The sequence below is a fragment of the Pogona vitticeps genome, chromosome 3 (assembly GCF_051106095.1).
Source record: "Pogona vitticeps strain Pit_001003342236 chromosome 3, PviZW2.1, whole genome shotgun sequence".
In the NCBI taxonomy this organism is placed as follows: domain Eukaryota; kingdom Metazoa; phylum Chordata; class Lepidosauria; order Squamata; family Agamidae; genus Pogona; species Pogona vitticeps.
Window position 1 is genome coordinate 20660784 of NC_135785.1, and position 23928 is coordinate 20684711.

Genomic DNA, 23928 nt, shown 5'->3' on the forward strand with positions numbered 1-23928 from the left:
TTTCTTGGTTTGATGGCTCTTGTGATTTCATTTTTGGAGTAGCCATTTGCCTGTAGGGCCCAACTCAGGTGGTCGAGTTCAGTGTTGAGAAACTGAGGTTCACAGTTCCGATTTGCACGGTCTACCAGTGTTTTGATTATGCCTCTTTTTTGCCGTGGGTGGCCATGGGCAGCCCTCTCAGCCCGGTCATAGCAAATTTCTACATGGAGCATTTTGAGAAACTTGCCCTGGCTTCGGCACCCCTCGCACCCACAGTCTGGTTCCTATATGTGGATGACACCTTTACAATCTGGAGTCACGGAGAAGAAAAACTGGAAGAATTTCTCAACCATCTCAACAGCATCCACCCTAATATACAATTCACCATGGAAAAAGAAACAGAGGGCCAGCTCCCGTTACTAGATGTCATGGTCCTACGCAAAACTGACCTCCGACTGGGACACAAGGTCTACAGAAAACCCACCCACACAGACAGGTACCTACACAAAAACTCCAACCACCACCCATGGCAAAAAAGAGGCATAATCAAAACACTGGTTACAAAGGTAGACATGATAGAGTGGCAAAGTCAGTGCACTGGTAATTATGGAAAAAATATAACTTATCAGCCTCCAAAAACCCATGGGAACATCAGGTAGAGAAGGTATCAGAAAATGAGGAAGTCAGTTGGGATTTCCACATTGAGATTTCTGGATCCAAACGGACAGACACTTTGAACATAACACACCAGACGTAGTAGTAATAGAATGAAGAAATGTCTGAATCATCGACATTGCAATTCCAAGGGATGCCAGAGTTGAAAATAAAGAATTGGAAAAACTAACAAAGTACAGAAACTTTTCAATCAAAACATCTCGCCTCTGGAAGAAAGACACTTCAATGGTCCCCGTTGGGACTTTAGGAACAATATCAAGAAATTTCACACAGTACTACAAGCAGTTGCAGATCTCAGAAATCACACCATCAGAACAACAAAAAATAGCAATATTAGGAACAGTATACATGCTGTGCCGATATTTGACAGACAATGATGTTGATGATGATGAAACTCCTTTCTCTTCTCTGTTGTTCCAAGATATTTCTGCTGGCCAGGATCCATTCCTAAGAAGTGTTAACTATGGGCAGCTATTTCTCTTTGGAGAGCACTAGTCTGAAAGACAACTTAGTGTTTCAAATCTCCTTTCCTTGTAGCAATGGCTTGTGTAATGGGATGATTTTGCTAGCAAAACAAGAGTATCTCACACATATCTCAGCCTGCTAACCTTTACTTTTATACAATAGTAGCATTTGTTTATAAGTGTTATGAGCTATTGAATGAACTCTTTCAATTACTAAGAGAGCTAGGACAAGACAACATGAATTGGAAACTTGAACCTGATGTGATGAAGTGAGGATATACAAGTTTTATTGAGTCTAGTGTAGTAGGTCCAATGGGGAAGCTGCATGCTACCCCACCTTGTTGTACTTTGTGTGTTCCATGCATACAGAGCCAGTCAAAAGAGTCTGAGATATTATATCCTGAAATCTTCACCATGGAGATTTTCTTTTTTTCAATGGAGTTTCCCATCTCTTTGTTCCACAGAGATTTTTGATGGAGTCACGTATTCAAATACAATTTGCCTGGATGCTGTGCAGAAGGCAGGAAAGCAATATGACATCCATGGCCTCCATTCATATTCATTATTTACTGGTCAGTAAGCAATGGTTTATTGTTACTTTCTGCTTAAATTATCCCAAGCTGGTTGGCAAGTAACAAATTTTGAGGCGCACTTGTGTCACTACTGGAAAGATTTGGGTATCTAACATATCCCATAGACCAAATCTGCATAACCCATGTTTGACCAAGTCACCTGCAGCATGCCAATCATCTACTGTGTCCAGAATGGTGCTTTCCTTTCTTTCTGTATGCCTCAAAGGCTAGGACAGATTAATTTACAATAAACACCACAAAGGAGGCAGGCATGTAGAAATTTCAATATACACCCACCAGTACAATACCATCAAATCCACCGGTGATTACAAAAGCTAACACAGCTGGCAGGAACACAGCTGAGGAATTTTTATTCGTAAATGAAATGTTGTGTAGTTTTCCTATGCAGCTACAGAAAACATGAGAATAAGTTGAATGAGTTGAGCCAGATTTCTTCACATGGCCTGTTTTCAGAACAAAGGATTACTGGATAACAATTGCAAAATGATGCAGAAAAAGCATCTCAGAATGACGATGTCCTGTCAAAATAAGTACGACAGTACCTAGTCCGTATCATGTGATTACTCAAAGACTGTTTCCGTCAAATAAAAAACACCCTTGTTTTTATCCGTTACATTCACCTGCACTGAACCATCAACACATCAATTAGATTTCCATGGATTCTTCTCGTGTTAGGGGGTCAAACCAGGCAATAGATTTAGCACATTGTCCTCTAGTCTGGAATAAGGAGACAAGACACAGGTGATGGGTTTAACTAGGGACACAGCTTCATTGAATGTTTAAATTGTAGCCTTCCAGGGGGGCTTATCATAGTAGGGAAACTGAGTCAGGAGCCACTTTATCTCTGCTCCTGACCCTTTATGGGTGAGTCCCAAGTATTGAAAGTGTCTTCTCCTCCAGACAGACATGATCTCAGGTGCCAACATGTTGGATGCAGTAGCACCGCAAGGTAGCCCTTGTAAACTCACTAGTAAGAACATCCCAGTCTGCACTACCTATAGTTTTGGAAGATGTAGCCATGTTAGTCTGTGCAAGCGTCATCGTCGTTGTTTAGTCGTTTAGTCATGTCCGACTCTGTGACCCCATAGACCAGAGCACGCCAGGCCCTCCTATCTTCCACTGCCTCCCGGAGTTGTGTCAAATTCATGTTGGTTGCTTCGCAGACACTGTCCAGCCATCTCATCCTCAGTCGTCCCCTTCTCCTCTTGCCGTCACACTTTCCTAACATCAAGGTTTTTTCCAAGGAGTCTTCTCTTCTCATTAGATGGCCAAAGTACTGGAGCCTCAGCTTCAGGATCTGTCCTTCCAGTGAGCACTCAGGGTTGAATGGATAGGTTTGTTCTCCTTGCAGTCCAGGGGATTCTCAAGAGCCTCCTCCAGCACCACAATTCAAAGGCATCAATTCTTCGGCGGTCAGCTTTCTTTATGGTCCAGCTCTCACTTCCATACATCACGACAGGAAAAACCATAGCTTTGACTATTCAGACTTTTGTTGGCAAGGTGATGTCTCTGCTTTTTAAGATGCTGTGAAGATCTTAGTCTGTGCAAGCATATCAGGCAAAATCCAAAGAAATAAAACAAAACAAAGGAGGGAAAGTGACAACTTAAATACTATTATATTTTAATGTGAACTTTTGTGGGAACGTCCACTTTGTCAGACATATGGAAACAGAATGAAAAGTTGAAGGAAATATCCGTTTCATACTAACTATTGATTGGCTCTTGGATGTATGTCATATTTACATGCAGTGATTTATGGTTTCTGTCGTTTTAGTGCTTTACTGTAAAAATGCCTCAGAAGACAAAACAAAACACTAGGCCTGGGCAGAGATGGGGTGTGTGTGAATGTGGGCTTTTTTCCCCTTCTTTTTTTAAGATTGGGGATTCACTCAAACCTTTAAAAAAGAGAAACCTAAGAAAAAGTGAATATTAAATATATAAAGGTGAAAGAAAACGGCAGAAGGATCACAGGTGTCAATGTAGGGATTATTGTCTGATTATTCATGTAGGATTATTATCTGCTGCCCAGAGTAGACCTTTGGTCTAGATGGGTGGGTAGAAGTCTAATAAGTAAATAAATAATAAATATTGATATTTTTTGCCTTTGAAACTTGTGATGAGAGATGGGCTTGGTAGTTGTGAAGAAAATAACAGTTGCAGGAAGTAACAGTGGAAATAATATGACTTAAGAAACCTAGGCTTATATTCAACCCATTTACACGGGTGCCCATTATGCATACAAATGTTATCTCAGCTGCAGAAGGACAAACAGGACAATCTCTATAGAAACAGGTCAACAGTCACAAATCTGACATCAGAAACCAACACACAGAGAAACTTCTGTCCAAACTTTTTAGTCTATCAGGTCACTCGGCGGAAGATTTGAAAGTCACTCTATTAGAACAGAATCATTACAAACCAAGAAGGGAAATAGCCGAGGAGCTTAAAACTGGCCAGTTAGTCTTGCATTGGATCCACAGTATGGGCAAATGAACCGAGGAACTCGCAAAGGGAGCAGGTTGCATACAATCCCTGCCCTCAGCATGCATAATGCGAGAAGTTTCCCCAGAGCTGCTTGCCTCTCTCTGGGTGGGAAGGGTGAAGAGCCCTCAGTTGTGCATCCATAATTTTTAGAAGATGTGCTTTCTGAAGTGGTGACAGACATCTGCTTTTCATAGCACATTATTTGAGCAGAAACACAAAATACACTTTATTAAATAAGGCAAAAAGAAAAATACATGAAAGGCATCCTAAGAGTACCCAAAAAGAAAGAAATATAAACATTTTCTATTTTTTTCAGTGCACAACCTTAATACAGAGCATATGGCATACCTGACTTACAGTCTTTGTACAAAAAAAATGTAAAGAAACTTTTTTGATCCCTTCTTTAAAAATTGTACCTTGTATCTATCTGTATTGTAGGTACAGTGGAAAATCAAACCTACCTTTCGTAGCAGTTCAGTATCTCCATTGTAAGTATCTTCAGTAAAAGTGAGGATAAAATAAAATTATACCCAAGAACTGATCTTCTACCAATTTTTATGTCTAATATCCAGATATTATCTCTATATTTGTTGTATATTATTAAACACTGCATATTAAATTGTTAGTATTTGTCAAGATATGACAGCTGAGTTGAGTTTAGTACACTCAGAGTTTGATAAGTGACAGAACATAGCATTTTGGTGTCCATTGTGTGATAGACAATGTTATTTAGTAGTTGATATTTAGTAATTCACAAGCAAGGATGTCATTTGTGAGAGGAAGACATGCAATCATGTTTAATATTAGTGAATATTTGAAAGGCAAGAGCTTGCAAAAGTTTTCATGAGATACCATTGTGCCTTATAGTACATTCCACCACTATGTCTATTTAGAAGCCAGTTCCCTTTGGTTCACTGGTGTTTCTCCTCAGATTAAAGTGTGTAGGATTGTGGCCCTACTGAACTCACTTCTCAGCTGACTCAATCTGAAGACACTCTACACAAAATTTCTTCTACAGCTATTGAGATTGGTCTGCTGAACTGCATTGAGGTAAAGGCTGTGATCCTGTTTGACAGAGTTGCGGTATTACCAGGATGCACCAGGTGGTGCTAACCAAAAGAACTTCCCTGAGAGATGAAGACGCCAAACAATAAAGGAGTGTTGATAGCAGAATAGTTGTATTATTTACAGGATATATACATACATGTATAGCTTAGTCCTTGTTTCCAGTCCCAAAGTCATACATAGCAATTTCCACAGAGTTCAATACATAAATCAGAGTCAAAGTCCTTGTAAATTAGTTCAGCAGTCAAATACCATATGTTTAGTCCAGTAGCCAGAGTTCCTCTTCCAGTATACAGCATGAAGACACAGCTTCTTCCAGGATACTCCAGCACAACAACACGACAACAACAATCCACAACCACACCAACCAACAACCCACAGAGTGTGTGTGCTAGGTCTGCTAGCTTTATCCCAGGGTTAGCCAATCCTGGGATTGCTCTCTCAGCTGTTACAATTTACTCAGCTGGATAAATTCTTAACTTACTTCTTTCTTCAGTAGTGATTCTGACAAATACTTATTGCTTTAGTACAAAACTGTATTTAACAATTCCTTCAGGTTGCTCCCAAACCTGTCACTGTTGGTTCAAATCAATCTATAGTCAACCACCATTCACCCACCCTTTTTTCCCCTCAGTATTATCAACTATAGTTGACCAGAGGTTTCCTCTTCCCTCAAAAGATCCTCCTTTTCCCTTGCTGTCTCTTGTTCCTTTCAAGCAGGATCTTTTCTTGTATATTTCAACTGATGATAAGATAGATATAAATACATTTCTGCTCCTACATTGTCTCCAAAGTGAACTGTAACAGTAATCAGAAAACAATCAATGTTCATTTCTGGGTATATTAAAATGAAAATTAAAGGGTCATTTCTATTAGTCCCTTGTTTATTACTTATTAAGGTCCCTTCAATTAAATTCTTGAGAGAGTTTCCTGGATAATTTATGTAAAAGTTGACAAGCACGATAAAGTAATGGGAAGGAGTTAAACTTAGCATTTTTAGCATGCCCATTTTCAGTTTCAAATTTAATTCTTCTGATTTAGGTGCTACATATTTGTGGTTGATGGTATGAATTTTACATTTTCTTTTATTTTCTTTTTTATGCAGGTTCCCAGTATAGCAGGTCTTCAGTTTACGCTGGAAGAATCACAAGACAACTACCTGGAACCAGTAGCAGTATAATCACAAATAATTATAAAATAAAATAATAGCAATAGTAATGATTATAAATAGTTGGAGTGGAACCATAAAGGAATAGTCATAAAGAGAAGCAAGAGGAAATACATACTGCTTTTTGAACCAAACTGTGAACCAAAATACTGCTCACCAACATGGCTTTTGAAAAATCAAAAAACAAATTAAATAATGATTAATATGCAAACCCAAGTTGTCTGTGCTTCTGTCATTAAAAATAAGTTGTGTTTATTATGTTGTAAGTCTTAAAGATAATAAACTCATAAAGATACATACACCTATACACACAATAATGAGTGCCATGTTGAGTTAAAGCATGTTAGCAAAATATTTGTAAGGATCAGCTTTAGGAAATGATGGGGGCTTAAAGACTGAGGAACTCAAAGGATGAATATATTTTCAAAATAAATACGGCAGGTTTATTCAAATACAAACAGGCACCCATGAACTGAAGAAAAATTAAGTAACAAACCTGTGCTAAAGAACAAGGAACAAAAAGCACTGGAGAAAACAAAGGATTTGAAGTAGATAAATGATTGTAATCAGTTATTAATAAGGAGAGCCTCCTATACCAATGGTAGGAGGCTCACAATAAACAACAGCAACCATGCACACATACAAAGTAAGTAGAATTAACTGACATCAACTTGTAACACAAAAAAAATTAACAACCAGCCAAAAAAAAAATGCTTTTCAAGAGAAACGATTAGAAAATTAAATGAAGCAGATGCATTTTATAAATGACCAATAAAGAAAAAAAGGCATACTTCTAAATTAATGGAGAAGTGATAAACAAAAATCAACAAGCCTCCGTTGATCAAATATAAAGGAAGAGTCAAATCACACAAAAGACAAGAGAGGAAAAGAACCGGATGTAAGTGATCTGATTTCAAGCAGGGAGGTACTAGTAGGAGAACTGGGCTGTCCAAAGTCAACACCATTAATTCCCCACGTAGCAACAGGAGAGATCAGTCAAGAAGACTCCATAGTAAGCACTTGCTGTCCAAAGGGAGATGAAAAGACAATATGTGGGGGGTTAGTAGTGAAGGGAATCATATCCTTCAGAAACCCCAAGGAGACACAGAAATACTGTAACTCAATAAAAACTTTCTCCAATAAAGACTGTAACTGGTTACGCCAGCAAGTGGAGTTATTATCTGGGGGAGAGTTGGTGGAGTTATTTATCTGGGGACACTACAACTGCCAACACCAGCAGTGGAGGGTCAAGCAGTGTTCACAAAGGCTCAGATAGGACGTCTCTTTTCAGGAGGGCCCAAAGTAACTGGTTCTCCCCTCCCCAAAGGACCTAGTCCTGAGAGAAGGAAGGGAAGTATGAGTCCAGGATCAGGACCCAATCCTTTCAAAGATGGCCAATAGAGTTGGGTGATGCTCTTTACTCTTCCTGGAGTCTCCTTTATCACTCACACTGGCATTTGCACTGTCAGCACAAGAACTGTGTTGGGGTGAATGCTGCTGCTCCAGCAAGGGCACAAAGCAGTTGTAGGTGGCAGTGATCTCTCTGGAGCCAACAGAACACTGACCCCTCTTCAACAGCCCCTTCTTGTCACAACCAGGACTGCTTCAAGCTCCTGACAAAGATTCGCCTCCTTCCCCTCCCTCAATGGCTTCCTCTCAAGTTTCCTCCAGTCTTTGCCACTCCCAAAGCCCAACTCCTTCTGTTCCTTTTCCTTTATTTCCTCCAGTGCTTCTTTCTTCATTTTCGTCAGGTTGATCATCAGAGTCTGTATTGGACACCTATCCTTCCTCCCCCATGCCTTTCAGGAGCCCAGGAGCTAATGGTTTTTTGGGGCTCCCAAGAGGCTATGGGATACGGCCTGCTTGGGGAGCTGGTGGTGGCCCCTTCACAGCCTTCTTGAGAATTTTTAAGACAACATCTAATCTTCATCTCCCACTGTTCTTCAAATACATTTTTGGGGAGGGGGGACCCTGAATTAATTACATTATAAACAGGAAGGGTTTGCCTTTCATTAATTAATTATGGCCAAACTCCTGTTGCTTGGTATAGTAAATTGCACTAGAGTAACCATTCAGATGCTCACATTAGTTAAGTGTTTCCTACTTCCAGTCATGGGTTATCTCTAACATCTGTTTCTGGACTAAGACTAACCTACTGGGTTTATTAGATATTTCCCCAGAAAAATGATCTAATAGAACAAACAGATAATAATGACTCACCTTCAGGTCTTTTCATCTAAAATGTGGTTACTGGATTCTTTTTCAGGCAGTTCACAACCTAAATTTTACACTTAGAAAACCAGGGTTCTGGGTCACAGGGAGAGCCTGCATTCCAACAATGGAGAGGGGAGAAGTATATGCTTCTCTCTCAGTATGTTGTCAGAATCCAAGAAAGTAACCAAATAGGGTTTAAAAAGACATGAAAAAACAACTTAATGAAAGTTAACATTCAAGCCACATAAAATTGTTACATAAATACTCTTGCTGGTGTTCCAGTCCTACAAACTAATCCTAAAAATTATTACATCTGCATTTTATGTAAACAAGAAAAAAGGTATCACGGTGCAGCCATGTTTGCAAAAGATTACAGCTGTAGTAGTTTTAGACCATTAGGTTGACTCATTCCTGACCTTTTTGCTCTGAGAATCAGAGCTTAAAATATTTCCTTCCCATTCAACCAGTGATCCCTCTGCTATCAATGGTGTCTTAAAGAGGATTCTGACAAGTTCAAACAATTTCCATGTCAGTAGAGAATCAAGTGCAAACTAGCCTTTAGATGCTGTCTGTGTGATTTGCTGAAAGAGACCTGGAGCAAATGAATTATTGTAGTCATTATTAATCAGCAAAGCACATTTGCCTTCATAGAATCATAGAATCCATAGAATCACACAGTTGGAAGAGACCACAGGGGCCATCGAGTCCAACCCCCTGCCATGCAGGAACTCCATCAAAGCACTCCCGACAGAGGGACATCCAGCCTCTGCTTAAAAACCTCCAAAGAAGTAGAGTCCACCACACTCCGAGGCAGCATATTCCACTGCCAATCAGCTCTGAATGTAATTTGAAACCATTGCTCCTTTTCCTAGTGTCTGGAGCCGTGGAAACCAAACCTGTCCCTTCCTTGACATGACATCCCTTCAAATATTTAAACATGGCTATCATGTCCCCTCTTAACCTTCTTTTTGTAAGGCTTAACATTCCCAGCTCCCTAAGCCACTCCTCATAGGACATGGATTCCAGACCTTTGACCATTTTGGTCACCCTCCTCTGGACATGTTCCAGGTTGTCAACATCTTTCTTTGCATTGGCTTTCTTGGCAGCCACATCATACTGCTGACTCATGTTCAGCTTGTGGTCTACCAAGACTCCCAGATCCCTTTCACAGGTACTGTTGTCTAGCCAGGTGTCTTCCATCCTATATCTGTGCAGTTCATTTTTTCTGCCTAGCCGTAGGACCTTACATTTGTCCCTGTTGAAATTCATTTTGTTAGTTTTGGTCCAGGACTCTAATCTGTCAAGGTCATTTTGAATTTTAATCCTGCCCTCTGGAGAACTAGCAACCCCTGCCAATTTGGTATCATTTGCAAATTTAATCAGCATACTCTCTATTCCTTCATCCAAATCAGTGATAAAGAGGTTGAATAGCACAGGGCCCAGAACAGAGCCCTGAGGCACCCCACCTGTTACCTCTCTCCAGGATGAAGAGAAGCCATTGGTGAGCACCCTTTGGGTTCAGTCAGTCAACCAATTACAATTCCACCAAACAGTAGCACTGTCTAGCCCACATTTTACCAGCATCCCTGCAAGAATATCATGGGTACTTTGTCAAAGGCCTTACTGAAATCAAGATATGCTACATCCACAGTGTTCCCTTCATCTATCAAGGCTGTAACTCTATCAAAAAAAGATATAAAATTAATCTGACATGACTTGTTTTTGAGAAACCTGTGTTGACTTTTAGTGATGACAGCTAAAGGTTGATTTCATCTAAAGGTTGATGTCCTACTTCACAGAAACTGTATGGTAACAAGAAAAAATATATTGGAACTAAAATGTTTGCATATAGTGCTTGATCTTCAGTATGCACAGAAAACTACATGCACACACAAACACATTTCACAAAGGAACTTCATAAACCCCTGTTAAAGTCAACAACTCTGAAGAATTGTACTAAATATTATTAAACTATATCTTTCTTCAGTTGTTTAGAATTTATCACACACATTAACTCAATATTGTGAGTTCACTTCAGAGGGAGCTTTTTCATATATAAATGCAGATGGTTTGGCCACATGTCCTCCTTTAGGGATGAGAATATTGTATTTAAAGGCCTTCCAAAGTCAATTTTTGAAGGGCTGTCTGGTGCAACTCTGATTGAAAGAAAAAAAAGAAAGTGAACAAACACTGCAAGGAGTAAGAGGGAAAGGAGGGAGAAGATTGGAGATCTTGTTGTTGCATTCTCGAAGGCTTTCACAGCCTGCAAAAGGTCAACAACATCTACCCAGCCACAAGGACCGGTGATCACTACACACAAAAGACCAGCTAACAACACCCATCAGTCACAGTGACAGATCATCTCTCCCCCTTATCACTACAATACACTCACAACAAAAAACACGTTGATCACCATAATCACCCAATCTCCTGAAAAGGACAAAAGCGATCCCACAGCTGTTAATACTCAGCTATCCCACAAACTGCACCAGAGCACAGACACAGTTCTGACTCCAGATGCCAGCCACAGAGATTGGAGAAACGTTAGGAAGAAAAAACCCCAGAACACGGCCAAACAGTCTGAAAAACCTACAACAACCATACTATTCACAGGTAGCAGCACTTGGACAACCGACTAAGAAGGGGGAAAAATCATCAGGTCAGTGTCTTCCCCATTCAAGGGAGACATATTGTAATTCTTTTAAAATGATTCTTAATAAATCATATGTAATTTTGTAAGAAAAAGTGGGAGGTGGGGGAAGGGGAAAGACTTAATATGAGATGGATTGATTCAGTTAAGGAAGCCATGCCCTCTGACTGGTGAGTGGGTCATTGGCTGGGGAGGCAGGGGAAGGCAATGTGCAGCACCTGTGGTGCCATGCATACGATCTTCCACAAACATCTGAACCAAAATTTGTGCCCGTCTCTAGTCATCATCAGTGCCATTATTTGGCTTATGGTTGATGCAAGTCTTACATTTCCTATTTCCAATCTCCTAGTCCATCTTGGGTCTTCATTCTTGTAAAGTATATTTGCATTAGTATAGAAGCAATCTTAACTTGCAGATGCAGCCCTTTGAGACTCAGAATGATTACCTGAGCACTCTTCCCTCTCCCCCCAGTTAACAAATCACATCCACACTTCTTTCTAAGAAAATAAGAAAGCTTGTGTTTATTAGAGAAACACACCTGGGATAAGAAAGATCGTACAAGCCCTAGTTCTAGCTAAATTGGAGATGTCAGGAGCCATGGCTATCCCTTTCATCTCTAGAGAACAAATAAGTCAATATGTCTCCTCCTTAGAAGGACAAGACAGGGGCGAAAAAGAAAAAAATGGTACCAGTACTTCTAAGAATAACAAACTGAGGTCAAAGAAAGGTCAGCACATGTCAGAGCTAACAAGGATAGTCTAGAAAGCCTGAAGAGGACTCTTTCTCTGCTTTTCCTCTTAGAAAAACATGTAATTTTTTTTGAATGTAAGCTGAGCTGCACTCAGTCAAACATCCACTAGACGTGCCAGGTCAGTAGCCACTTGGAAATTTCAAAGCCAAAGTCTGTGATTTAAGGTTAATCCTTGGCACTGTAAGAGCTACAAAACGTATCATGTGTGTATGTGAAAGGCAGACTGAATATAGATCCTCTGATAAGTTTAAAGCTGACATGTGACATCCAGCAGCACCTCTGGAATATGCAAAACACATACAAGGGTGGTTTTGGCATGCCTAAATGTCATGCACACAAGTAGAGATGGACACATACCGCTGGTTTGGCAGGTCATCCTGGTTCATTTACCAGCTGAACCAGGTGTTTGGCGCTTCCATGACCCTCCTTCTTTGGTGGGTGCCCACTCAGAGGCAGCAGCTGGAGAAGGCGGGACAGAGAAGCTGGGGTACTGCCTCTGAATGGGCCCTTACTGGAATGGGCAGGGTACCAAACATCAGAACACCTGTTGGTTTAGTAAATGAACCAGGATGAACCATCTCTACACGCAAGCCATTAGAATGAGTCCCAGAATCTACATTAGCCAAATTGACAGCATTCTATTCTCTGAGATTTCAGGTCCCAAACTGGAAAATCAGAGAATGGCTCTCCAAACCCGTGTCTCTGGGTGAAAACCTATACATACCACATCAGACACATTTTACAGTTATGATGTGCACACATTGGGTATTTCTGGTGCTTAACCATATGAATGTGCAAATTAATAGTCAATGTGCCATATCCAGAGTGTCTTTGTGACAAATGTAGTATGAGGACACCCCTAATGCCAACCCTGCAGCAAAGTGTGTTGCTTTAAATCATAGAGAAAAAGTCTGAAAAAGTGTCCCTTGTTCTCATCCTCAGCCAGTGTCCGTATGAGCTTTATCTGCACAGTCCCACAGACATGCTCTATCTCTGTGCAAGTAGCTGCAAAACTTCCCCATTTGGGTCAGGCTGAAGAAGCAGGCTTTCTCCCCAAATCACCCCATAAAAGATACCTCACAATGTCTGTTGGTGTGCATATTGGCTTTGATCATGCCATTTTCACTAGAAGGCCATGCTGTGACCCAGCTTTCCTCTGATAAGGATGGTGTACTTTACAATTATTTGCTCTTTATCTAGCATTATTTAATTACCATACACAAGAGGGGAAGCCTGGTTATCTAGTTGAATTGACAATAAGGAAGGAGGGAATAGGAAGGAAGAATGCTAGGAAATTCTTTCTTTCTCTCTAACTCTGTCTCTCTTTCTTTCTTGTATCTGTGCATACACACAACCTTTTGGCAAAAGTATCTTATAGAGTCAAGGGAGGGGTCTACTTTTAGAGCACCAAAATCATGGGGGGGGGCTCATTGCTCCCCTCAGCAGAGATTTGCTCCTGTCATCTCCCTAGGCCCTGACATATTGGCAGTAATATTTGAGGAGAGAAAAGAACTTTCATCTTTTTGGAGAGTAAATCCAAGAATGAATAAACAACTGAACACTGAAAGCTGGAAGAAGAACACTTTTTCTCTTTCACTTAATACCTTTTCAGGTACCATGGTTAGAGACGTGTGCTCTTCCCCTCTTTCCTGTGTCATCAATCTTCTACATGTGGAAAGCAATGAGTCTACAGAGGAGTCCCTCTGCTGTATGTGGTGGCTCTCCACATAACTTGGGATACTGTTTTTCTAGGGTCCTGAGTCATGCTTATTGATTCATGAATGTTCGAGCCACTGCTGAACCAGAGCTTCAGCAGTGTGGCTCACCTTTTCTTACCTTGCAAGTGGTCGGCACTTGCAGGGAGTGTTGGTGCTTCGCTTGACTAGTGCCACCTGTTGGGTATTTGTGCAAAATAATGATGATAATGATAATGCTGCTGCTGCTGTTGCTGCTGCTGATGATGATAATGATGATGATGATGATGATAACAACAACAACAACAACAACAACAACAACAACAACAACAACAACAACAACAACAACAATAATAATAATAATAATAATAATAATAATAATAATAATAATAATAATAATAATAATAATAATAATAATAAAGCGGTCGCATAGCGAGGTGCTGCAACGAAGCTAGCATTACCATTTGCCTTGCCGATGGGCTGCTTGGTTTCATGCACTGCCTTTGAACGCTTCAGCTCATTTCTGGAGTGGAAGCTTAGACAGCAGGCGGGCTGTAACTTCATGGCCCATTACCTTGATGATTATATTTTTTTGTGGTAGCAGGAACACAGGGAGGTGTAGATTTATTCCACACACTTTTCAAGCAATGGCCAAGGATTTAGGTTTACCCCTGGCAGAGGAAAAACATAGAGGGACCGGACACGGCCCTGACTTTCCTCGGCATTTGAGCCAGATACTGTGAAACAGACATTGATATTGCCTGACACCAAATTAGCTGATTTTAGGATTAGGATAACCTCGCTATTGCAGAGAAGAAAGGTGTCTCTGAAAGAGCTCCAAGAGAGTGTGGGGCATTTAAACGTTGCTTGCAAAGTTGTGGCGCCTGGGTGTGCCTTTTTGCTTTGGCTCTGCGAGGCAATGAAGGGTCTGCATCACCCTTTGCATAGGACTAGGGTTACGTGAGGTGTGAGAGAAGATTTACAGGTTTGGAATCAGCTTTTGGCTGAGTTCAATGGAATATCATTCTGGAGAAGTGAAATAGGGCATAAGGCGGACTTTCAGGTCCATTCAGACGCTGCAGGTCCGTTAGGATTTGGAATTTATTTCAGGGGAAGATGGTGTGCCGGCACTTGGCCAGAAGACTAGCACCAGGCTGGTATCACCAGGGACTTAACATTTCTGGAGTTCTTCCTAGTTGTTGGCGCACTGTGGCAATGGGCAGAAGAGTGGTCAAACTTGGTTGTGCAGTTTGGTGTGACAATCAGGTGGTTGTTTACATTATAAACAACCTTACATTGCACTCAGACCAAGTCATGACACTAGTTAGGGCATTCACATTACGGCTCTTGCAGTTTAACATTTTAGTGCAGGCCCGACATGTCCCAGGTATAGATAATAGATTAGCTGATGATTGAACGGTTCAGTGAGTTAGATCCAGGAGCCAATGGGTTCCCAGAGATTCTGCCACCAGAGGCCTGGCAAATTGGTGTGAAGATGTGGAAAGGGCAATAGACTTGGCCCTGGCACTGAGGACACAAAAAGGGTACTCGGCTGTGAGTACAGATTTCCAGGAATTTAGGAAGCTGGTTAATTTGGAAACAGTTTGGCCGGTGCTGGTAGAACACCTGCCAACAATTCATAGTCTATTTGAATAGGGAGGGTTTGGCGCCGCGAACCATACAGGAATATGGCACTGGCATGTGATGAGGTGGAAATTTGGTCGCACTGACACATAGTGCGGATACAACAGGTTTTCTGGTGAGTCCCATTGCAGACTCAGGTAAGGTATAGCCCATCAGATCTCCCAGTGCTGTGGATCGTGCAATTACAGTGTTTGGGGGTGGGAAAGATGTGCTGGGGCCACAACCAGACTAACAGTCAACAAGGAGAAGCTGGCTTGAGGTCTAGGGGTGGTCAAATTGCGGCCAGCCGGGTTCTCACTGTCTTTAAGACTGCAAGAACTTGGGGCCAGGGACTCGCCCATTTGTTGCTTAAGGGGTCCTTTGAGACCTCTGCACTTTAATTCCGCACTATGGCAGGCCCCCCTTTGCCAAAGGATGGCAACATTGATTACGCTTAATAAAGTGTGGCCAGTGTTTTTAATCCATAATTCTTGTCTCACGTCTTTATTCCCGGGTTGGGAGGGCAAAGCAGAGTAGCAAAATAACTTTGGTAATAATAGGTCAGGGTACACTTTGATAACACCTATTCATGATAACAAGGACTACTTTTCAAACAACTATATCTGTAGCAGGCTCAGTGTCAATACTTCAGGGTGTCTTATGGACTATAGGATGTAGGTTATAGGTGTAACAAAAAGCAAGGCGGAAGACAGAGATTGCACTCTTTTCATCCATTAGATCTCTGTTTTAGGGAGACAGCTATGCTTGGTTACCTCTGGAAAGCCACAAGTTGGACATTTTTTCCATGTCATATGGGTCCTACCCAGGGAAAGGCAGTGAAATACAGCATAAAGGTAAAGGCAAAGGTTCCCCTTGACAATTCTCCAGTTGTGTCCAACTCTAGGGGGCGTTGCTCATCCCCGTTTCCATGCAATAGAGCCAGCGTTTGTCCGTAGACAGTTTCCATGGTCACATGGCCAGCATGACTGGAATCGGAACGCCGTTACCTTCCCACCGTGGTGGTACCTATTTATCTACTTGCATTTTTACATGCTTTTGAACTGCTAGGTTGGCATCAGAAATATAGCATGCATCATGCCTAAAAGAAGCTTAGAAGACCATTAAACCCCAAGACAAGAAAAGAAAGATGTTAACACTGAGAGTATTGGTAGTAAAATGTGACTCTCTATTGGATAATAAAGGGTGTTGTGAAGCCACTGAATTTCCCTCACATGATTATTGACCTTTATGTATTATTTACCTGCTTGTGAAACACGCAGACAAACATGCCCTTTAATAGACAGTAATGAAACACAGCTGTTTCCCTGACCTCCCAATAAGTCCAGCCAGCCAGTCTGATATGACTATTCCAAGCCACACAAATGTCTGGTGGCAACCAATTCCAACTGAAGACTAAGCCAATGTTCCAGGAGAAGAGTGGATTTGTTTTATTTCAAAATATAATAGCCTAAAAGAGAGTGTTTTACTCTGAGATTTGAATCTGGACAAAGGGGAGAAGGGATGAGACATTCGGCCGCTCCAAAACATTTTGCTACCTGAGGTGGAGGAGATGGCCCTCCTTACTATTAGAAATATTGAAACGGTAGAGCTGAAGTGTGTAGACACACACTTCAGCTCTACAGAGGGAGTAGCAACCTCCTCACCCAAGGTAGATGCACACATGTCTTCTTGTGCACATTACTATTTTGTAAGAGATAGGCTGAGGAGAAAGGCTGAGGAAAGAAAATGTGATTCAACACCACTGCTCCCTGCTGCTCGGTTAATTTTTTCCAATGGGTTAAACAAGGGTGAACATATTCTTTAGGGAAGCTTGTCTCATGACATCTCTGTTACCTTTTTTTTTTCTTGAATTAACCTGTGTTTCTTGTTGCAATGAGTCTTGGGTGGTGAGGTAAATGCTACTTTCTTTGAGATCGTTTACCCCACCACCAACAAAAAAAATCTGTTCCTCCTTCAAAGAAGGGAGGGGCAAATGTTTTTCACCTGAAACTCTCATTGTCCCTCACCACTGTGAGCTGCAGTCTAGCAACACCTGACGGGTCACACTGTGACAATCTCACAGCTCTAGACAATCTCATTGGGCTTCCGCATTACCTTGCTGATAAAGTACAGTGACAAAGAGTTCATTCCACAGAGAAACACAAAATGCAACACATTCCTGAAGAGTATTATATTGTTCCTCAGTGATTAAACTAATGTTAGCAGGATTTGAAAGTGCAAAGTCTGTGCGTAAACAGGGAGCAAGGGGTTGGCTTAGCTTAGTAATCGACATGATAATCAAGGTCCCATTCTTCAGATATTGTGGAATTACTTTCATTAATTTATTTGTCTTTCATTTACTTTTCTCTGCTGCATTTTTACTTGCCTATGGAAAAGAAAATTGACTGGGAAACTGATTTTCCTCAAATCATCTTCAGTCTCAGCATCAGTTCTTGGTCTGTGGGGCAAATCATCATAATCATCATTGTAGAACTGCAGAGTTGAATGGGACCCTATGGATAATTAGGCCCTGTCAGGGAGGCACAGTGGGGACCTCAGCTCCCATCTTCTAGCTCTGCAGCCAGATATCTAATCAAAAAGTGAGCTATCCAGCAATATGATGTTATGTATACTGTTGAGGTATCTGAAGAAATAATTCTGGGCATGGTGTAGGGAGTTTATTGTTAATACCTGTTGTTGACCTGACTGTAGTTTGTACAATACTGTATTGGCAACCACATGCACCTATCACCCATCACGATGTGGTGCTGAAGGAATTAAAGAATAACCAAATTTAGGATTTGAAAGAGAGCAAGTGTTCTCCCGTGCTTTTCCCAAACATCCATGCACCCAGTTCCATCACTGCAAGGATGGTAGTAGCACAACTGGAACATGCAATGGTAGAAGAGTGGGGCTCTGATGTGTGAATCCCTGAAATCTGCACATGTTGATTCAGTACATGAATAGGTGCAAATGAGTCTGCCATAAATATCTCAGTCTACCGATGCAAACATCAATAAAGAGATGCAGTGACGGCATGTATAAATTTTCCATAGCACAACAACAACCATGATGTCAACAACATACAGCAATGTATTTAGGCATGTTTTAGTACCACATGCAATACTGTACTGCAAGGGATCCAAAAGACACCTCTCAGAGAAAACATGTAATAAATGCAGCTCTTCGGGGGTGGAAAAATGTCTATGTCCAGTCTTATTTTCACTAAACTTCCTAAATCAAACAAGATCCGTGTATTCAGAGTAATATGGCAAATCACTCAGCCTTATAATGCAAACAGAGAAAGTCAGTGACAAAAATAAACCAAGCAGAGCTCACAGGTATACAAGTAAGCACACAGAAGCCTCTTTGTGCCAGGGCTGAACCAAGACATTCTGCTATTTTGGACACAATGTGTGATTTAACCTCTGAGAAATCATTCTACAGAATCTAACTGGAGAGGCAATTCAGTCCTATTTCAATGGAGATGGGTATTGCATTATCTGCGACATCTGACAGAAGAATGATATGATGTAACACAACTCTTATCGTCCAAACACTGGGAAACACCTAGGCTATTCTGAAAGAATAGCTGAGAAGCTGCCACCATTGCTACCTAGGCCTTGCGCTGCCTGAAGCCACCTCACACAGCCTAATGGTACAGCTGTGCATTCAAGAATTCAGTCAGTAAGAGGGCTGCCCCAAGAGGTACAAAGGCTTCCACATGTACAGCAGTTGTAGATATAGTTCCATTTCAGATGCTCACTGTCTATGAGTACAAGGAAGAACTGGTCACTCTCCCATTATTGCCTACACTGACAAAGTACTGCATCTGAATGAGTGCAATGAAATTTAATTCAATGAATACCAGCCTAATCTTGTTTTTACCTATGCCAGGAAATTGGTTTCCCTTTACTACTTCTTGCAGGAGACATAAATCTGATTGTTAAACATCTTATTCATCCAGTGTCTGCAATCTAGTCAATAAATACCTAATACCCTCTGACACTAATCTCTTTAAGCATCTTTTGTGGTTCTTTCTTCCTTGATTTCTCAGACTGCCCCCGCCTATGTGTTACTCATGTCTTGATATTTAAGGTCTCAGAAGGGAGGCTGAGCAACTGTATGGCCTCACTTACTGTTAACCCTTCTCCCCTTCCTGCTCTCTTTTCAATTGCCATGGGCCTGGCTGGGTGACAAGAAAGAGGGTTGCCAGTTCTCAAGTTACTTGGTGAAGTGTTGAGGAAATGCTACTTTTTTCTGGTTCTCTGTGCAAGGCAACAACTCTCTATGCAAGGCAAGAAAGATGAGTTTCACTGAAGGAAAGAAGCTTTAATTTTTTTGTGCTGGAGGTGACTTGACTCCTGGACACATATCTTCACCCATTTCTAATTGTCCCTCTACATCAATGTCCCGTAACAAGATATCTGTATGTGTGTTCTGCCTGTGTAATTTTGACATGGGAAAAGGCCAGAAATAAGGTGAAGAAACAGGGAAGAGAAACATTGTGGGCATGCACTGGAATTTTTGTGCTATTTGGAACAAGACAGAAAGTAAACATTCTTCTGCTCATCCCCAGTATCAGCTGACCCAGAGAAAGTTCTAGTCTCCCACATCTCACCCACCTGGCCCTTTAACATCAGAAGGGCTCACCATAATCTCAGGTGTTGTCCATGAAAAGCTAGGGAGAGAACTGATATTGACTGGACAGTCCTAGTCTAATCCCTATGAAATGTTGATTGAGCCCTAAGGGGGAGTAGGACTGTGGGTAAGAAATTTGAATCAGAAAGAGCAGAAGAGCTGAAGAGACAGAAACTGCTGTTGCCACTTAGACTGCTAAGCCCCTTGCCAACTTGGCCTAGGTATAATTCCTATATGTTTGTTTTAGATGAGTGAATCCACATAGTGAATTCAAGCATACCACATGTGATTTAATTACTATTTTACCCTATTTTGAAGACTCTGCATGTGGAGCTGATTCTTCCATATTACGAATACCCAGCCCAGTTGAGGAAGATATCCTGGATTTTTATCTGAATTTGAATTCAAAAGGACACTTGAAGTTTACAATTTCTACAAGCAACGCTTGTATTGGTTCTGTTACCAAGGACTTGGGTGCACAAATTGCAGCATGTTGTTGTTGTTCTAATTGCTCACATTGTCTGTTATATAACTGCGAATACAAGACTTCTTTTGTTAAATTGTGTTTGCAAGGTTCATCAATAGATATCTAAGGAAACAAATTGCACTAGGGAATTTAAAATTGTTATACTAGCAATAAGCAATGTTTCCTATGGGCATCCAAGAATGAAGCATTATGAGACTTTTGATCATAGCAAACGAGGAATTCATTTTTTTGCTCTACCCCAGCCCCAAAGTCAGTTTGTTTTTACCACTTTTGCAAGGGTCCAACTGCACTTTTTCTGCCATTTACACACAAGTGTACACACATCCACATTGTACAAGAGGAAGCCCCTTTTTGTTGAATGGGCTGAAGTCTAACTTGTTTATGTGTCTTGGTTTTGGGTGCTACGTTGCATGTTTCATTGAAAGGATTCTGCTTCCAATGTTCAACATGTCCATCGCTCTTTGCTTATGGCAGTCATCAATAACTGAACTGTACATATAATCCTATATATCTTAATGGCTTTGGGAGTTTGGGAGGAGGAGAAAGAGAAAGAGGGAAAGTGAGTGAGTGAGTGAGTGAGTGAGTGTGTGTGTGTGTGTGTGTGTGTGTGTGTGTGTGTGTGTGTGTGTGTGTGTGTGTGTGTGAGAGAGAGAGAGAGAGAGAGAGAGAGAGAGAGAATGCGGAGAATGAATAGAAACCAGGCCCACAATTTTGAAAACTGTTAGTTTCTATACACCCACACAGACACACACGTCCCAATGGATCATTGGATTATCTAACTCAATTTTCTCTACTTTGACAGCACATTCAACCAGGAGTCCTTACTTACCCTGTGTTGAGATGTCTGTGATTAAACCTTGAACCTAAAACATGCTGTATATGTATGAAAAAGAGGAGTGGAAAGAAGAGAGAGAGAGTTTAACTGAACTTTGAGCAGAAGATTTGTCATAAATTAAATCTTCACCTGCCTTCCAGGAGAGGAAACCCAGTGCCAGCAATAAATCCTGAATCACATGAAGGCAGCCTGAACATGGCTCTTAAACATGCCAAGTGTAGATACCTCTAAGCACGTGGACAAGCACCCCATGGTGAAGTGATCATGATATCTAGCACTTATCTCACGAATGCAAAGCCAATTCAGTAAGCGTTATGCAAGGCAAAACAGAACCAATGGGTAACTTTCCAAGATCCTTATCAAGATGAAACTGCACCATCAATATGGACTGGTAATAATTCACACTTACTGCTTGTAGAGCTTTTATGAGGAAGGAAGGGTAGTTGCAGTCTATTAGCGACAAGCTGAGGACATGCTGATTCTTTTCACTGTGTATAAATATAACTTATCTGTGCTATCAGAAAGAGTCTGGGAAGGACATTTTAGCCAGTCATTGTCATATGGTGGCCAGAATCTTTCTGGAAGTTTTTATTCCACTGTAGGTGAAGTCATGGAAGTAACAGCAGCAAATTGCAAATAAGGAATAAATAAGGTGCCAGTCATGCACCCATTACAAGATAATTATGCTCTTGAAACCATAATTTATACACTGGAAGCTTCACAATTTAACTCCATTCCTGGATAACTTTGCACACATTTAAGAAACTGCATCCAAAACAAAATGCAACAACTAGGATGCTTGGTGAAGTACCAAACTACAGTGGTGCCTCGATTTACGAACGTCCCAACATACGACCATTTCAAGTTACAACCAGATCCGGCCACAAAATTTTGCTTCGACTTGCGGCCGGAGCTTCAAGTTACAACCCAAAAAAAGGCAGGGAAAAAAGACAGGGAATTCAAATTGCTAACCGTTGGTAGGTGAAGAGGCTGCTTCTTTGTAGCTCTTTCACCCCAGCAGTTAGAGTGAGTGTGATCAGATCCAGATGGACAAGAATTGAACCCTGACATTACAGTCAAGGTACATATGACATGAAAATCGCATGCAGTTTCTCTCTCCAAAGCATCGGATTTTGCTTCTGTATTTGTATGTGCAGTTGTACATGTGAATATGTGCATTTCAGGTCTACTGTGGCCTTAGACTTCAAATTTAACTTCGAGAAACATATTTCTGCTTATGAATTTTTAAAATATATACACAACATGGTAGCATCTACAGATTCATCACCAGATGAACCTGTGATGATGGCAGACTGAAAGAAAAGGAACAGAGCAGAGTCTTGGAAGAAAAGACCAATGTGCAGATCTTTATATATAAATCTATCTATATCTATATCTATATCTATCTATCTATCTATCTATCTATCTATCTATCTATCTATCTATCTATCTATCTATCTATCTATCTATCTATCTATCTATCTATCTATCTATCTATCTATCTATCTATCTATCTTTCCTTTTTAGATAGTGTTTCCTCAGTAAATGGCTGTCTAAGAGGAGGCATGCTGATGCTGATGTCAACTCTAGGAAGGCTTTGCAATTTCTAAAGTCCTCCTTGTTCCTTTCTATACTTTCTGAACAGGAAGGAAAATACATCAGCCCAGGAGTCTCTCCCACTTCAGCCTTGCCAGTTAACACCCAGAAATGTTAGGTATTTGAATGTTTTGTCATCCTGTAATTCCTGCCTGCTTTTTCTCTCTCAATTGCTCTCTGGTTCTGAATGCTATCTAAATTTAAGTATGGTTACAATAAATTCATACTTTTAGTTTCTTAATTCTGAATTCAAAACCATAGAGAATGAAGGCAAAATCCTCCTTGTGTCTTTACGCAGCAGATCAAGATTCAAGGTTTCATTGCCTTTGGATAATTATGATGGCTAATTACTGCTTGGCAATCCTCCTGTTTTTGCTGTAACACCCAGAATCACTATTAACATTTCTTTGACCAACTTTGTATAAATAAGCATTTCTTATTGTCTTAAAAAGAAGAGGAAAAAACAAGCCATTGTTCAAATCCACAACCAACAACATTAGCAGTATGTCCCAATATCCTTTTGGTTTTGTCTTTCGGCTCAGCACACACACCATATGTTTACAGTAGCTTAAAAAGAGGTTTCATGATAACAGAAAGCATAAAGCTAAAAAACAGAGATCCCACATGACTCATGCAAGGTGAGGTCATGGCTAGCCTTCAAAGGCAGGTATCAATTGTATTGTTTAAAGTAATGTGGCATGAATAAGTGCATAACACAAAATATTTTGCCCTTATTTCCGAGAAGAACAAGGTGAGGTGAACAAGGAAGTTTCATGAGTAGAACTTGTGAGCTCGCACTACTAGCATTGGATTTAAATGATAAACCATGAATGAAGGAGATTCAAGTTGAGGTCACTGAAGAATCAATAGTAGTTGGAGCAACTGCCACCCAGATAACAGATTAATGATTTCGTGCTGTTCCAGGTACACTGCTTGTTCTATCCAAATGTGAAAGTGGAGTGGACAATGACAGTTTTGTGAGTTGTCCCACAAATGCAAGTTCTTTTAC

General features: G+C 40.8%; 1 protein-coding gene across 1 annotated transcript in view; it reads left to right on the forward strand.

The window, feature by feature from the left end:
• Positions 1-23688: 23688 nt before the first annotated feature.
• SI (sucrase-isomaltase) overlaps positions 23689-23928 on the forward strand; it is a 213921-nt gene continuing 213681 nt past the window's right edge. Inside the window, exon 1 of the mRNA XM_078389026.1 lies at positions 23689-23843. The gene's annotated coding sequence lies outside the window, so the exon portion shown is untranslated. The remainder of the gene's footprint in view (positions 23844-23928) is intronic.